Source organism: Rhipicephalus microplus, unplaced genomic scaffold (genome assembly GCF_043290135.1).
Source record: "Rhipicephalus microplus isolate Deutch F79 unplaced genomic scaffold, USDA_Rmic scaffold_311, whole genome shotgun sequence".
NCBI classification, from domain to species: Eukaryota; Metazoa; Arthropoda; class Arachnida; order Ixodida; family Ixodidae; genus Rhipicephalus; species Rhipicephalus microplus.
In genome coordinates, this window is record NW_027464879.1 from 102640 (window position 1) to 106022 (window position 3383).

Sequence of the window (3383 nt, forward strand, 5' to 3'; positions counted from 1 at the left end):
ACAGAGACCCAATAAAAGGCGTCTTGCGAGACCACTCTGTCTCTCCGGAAGCTGCAATCTGGAGCAATATAGGTCCTCTTGGTGGAATTGAGGCGCGAGCAGAAAGACTTTACGGCTATCACTAAGTTGATGTCAGTGTAGATAAACCCGATGCTGCCATGTCACGAATAAGCCATCTACTCAAAGTATGCTAAGGATCACTTACTCTAGAGCACTGTTTGCCTTTAGAGCTCGTCCACAGGGCGGCATTGCTTCAACATGTACGGGCCAGCTAGTAGTATCTTTACGACCAACGCCTTGATAAGAATGCAGAAATGAAAGACAGATTGCCGGTTCGCAGTTCAGTGTTGGAAGGGTGCGTTCACATAAAACGTAAAAGCATTTGCCTTCATGGAAATATATATGTGTGTCTGCATCCCGGCACAGCTGTACCACTGGGTAAAATTTTTGGCATCAAGTTTCATCATACGTCATTAGTTTCCTTTGCACCGGTTCACCAATCTGACGTCTGGCATCAATATAGGCGCAGATTCACATCCACTACTAAGAAACGATGTGAACCTCAGCAAGCTGGCTAAGGCTAGAAAATCGATTTTCGCATCAGTTTTGCGCTGATGAGTAGCCTTACAATTGAATAACTTTCAGCGTGATAGCGCTAAAGAGCTCATTGCTTAGAAATTCCGGTGTTTGCATCGTTGATTGTGAGCGGAAAATTATCATTTTCTGTTGGACCGAAAGTTTGTGAAAGATGCAAATAAAATGAATAAAAAATGTTGGGTTTGAGTGGAGATACAACCGGCGTCGTGTGCCTGGCAAGCAGATGTTCTACCGCACAACCACGCGTCTTTCTTCTGTAATGTGTACTAATGAATACAGTGAATATCTGATCCTTAGTGCGTACTTCAAATGCTTAGAGCATGAAATCATTTTGAACTTGCCATGCACCCACTTCGTGGCCTTAAGGGAATATAGGCGCAGTAACATGTGGGCCTTTTGTAAAGAGTGACAGGCTTTAAACCATGAAGTCAATATGATAATCATGTTCTCACTTCCGATGCAATGTACGCTTGTACTGTGCAGTACGACTGTCATATTTCGTGTTGTATTTGGCCGCATTTACACAGGACGCATGCATTTGTAAAGTATCAAAGTTAAATTCTCTGCCTTTCCAAGCAGAGGACGTTATTCGTACAGCCACGCGTCTAGTTGTAAATGCAGTGAAAAACTTCCCCTTCTGTAAATGCAATAGAGCATCACGGAATGGGATGCGAAATTGGGCTAATGGCGCTTACCCACGCCCTGTTAGAATACTGAACACCACTGCTTGATTATACATCTCAAACGTATCATGCAGCGCAGGGGAAGTTTCAGTGCCGCTTAGCCAAAAAAAAAAGCGCTAAAGCCTCTCAAGACGTCGTCATCCACGTCGCATCGTCTGTTCGTTGTCTCTTAGGTGTCGGCTTGCGTTCTTCACCGATACTTGCTCCCTGCACTTGATAAAACACCCAAAAAGCTCTCCAAGAACGCCACCCCACCATTTATTTGAGGTTCAGACAGCCACTTGTACAGGGTGCGTTCGTTATTATACAGGAGCATTTGTGAAGTGGATAACGTCACAGGGGTCGCTGCAATGCATCTTGCAAGAAGCACGCCTAAACCTTTGTAGCTTGTTGATAATCAAATTATTACGCCGGAAACTATATGATGCGCTGCGCAAAGGTACTGCCTGTGTATTCTCGTAGCTTTGGCAGTGCCGCAAGGTAAATGACTGCAGTTATTAAAACAAACAAAAAGTTTTTCGAGAGAGTAAAACATTATTCAAGGGAAAAGGAAAGAGGAATTGAAGAGCTTCTATGGTTGGGGCCCTATGTCCAAGGCTCCAATGGTCTTAGTCACCCGCTGGACTTGACCCAGGAGGGCGAGCTGGGTCCGAGTTAGCGAGGTGTGCCTTCCACTGCTCCCTACTGGGTTTTAGAGGTTTGGCGAGAAAATTGGCTAAGTCGTTTGGTTTACGATCGCACCCCTACGATATGTGGTAGAGGGTCGGCCGACCACCGCACCACTAACACACGGCCGGGTAGAGTGTTCAATGAATCGTGTGTAACTTTAGTATATGCGGTAAACATTGGCAGATCCTACGTACAGTGGGAATCGATGATATACGAAGCACTAGTGAGGAAAGTTGACATATATGTCACTTTAAAACTAGCACAAAGTTAGAAGGTGGAGGTATATTATGCCGTACATGACTTCCATGTCGTGATTATCATGTTTGGAGGTGTCCTTTACCTTCGTCATCTATTCACGTCACCTGATACCACATTTACCACATTTGGTATATGGGGAGCCAACGAAATTGCCGCGAGCGTGCTATGAGCGTATCATGTAGTCTCGTTTTACATGACACGCACGCCATGATTATCTTGTTTGGTCGTGTCATTTACCTTCGTCGTCTATTCACGTTACGCAATTGTAAATTTAGTATATGTGAAGCTAGCAAAACGGCGGCAAGCACTTCATGGGCGTTGTATGATATCATGTTCTTACATGGCACGTATTTCAAGATTATCATGTTTGCACCAGTCACAAACCTTCGTCATCTATTGATGCCACGTAACACTAAATTGATGATTTGATTGATATGTGGGGTTTAACGTCCCAAAACCACCATATGATTATGAGAGACGCCGTATTGGAGGGCTCCGGAAATTTAGACCACCTGGGGTTCTTTAACGTGCACCCAAATCTGAGTACACGGGCCTACAACATTTCCGCCTCCATCGGAAATGCAGCCGCCGCAGCCGGGATACACCAAATTGGGTATATGTGAATCTAGAGAAACAACCGCGACTGCACTATGAGCGTAGCATGTAGTCGTCTTCTTACATGACATGCATCTTATGATTATCAGGTTTGCACCAGTCACATACCTTCGTCGTCCAGTCACGTCGCGTAATGCCAAATTTGGTATTCGTGAATCTATCAATACGACCGCGAACGCATCAGGTTGGAGAGACCAATATATACTCCGACGTATCGTCGACGAGCGCGCACGCTGGATGCAGCGTAGCTACGCTAGCAGAACGTGAGCAGTCTATAGTCTAACACAAGGCACGACCGGCGCGGCCCGGCGGAAATTGTCGCCAAATGCGACATGCTGCATTTCCCGCCGACGACGTTACCTAGACACCACTGCGTCTATATCTTATTGTGACAGACGGACGCCGGGTGCGCTCGAACGCGCATGCGTCAAAGCAACGCAGCGCGTCGCATGCCTACGGCGGCGCCTGGCGTGGCATCGCCGGCGTGACGTGACGAAATGAACGCTGGTGCGCACGCGCGCCGAGTCACGTCGTATTGGCGCCTTTAGTGTGGCATGTAGT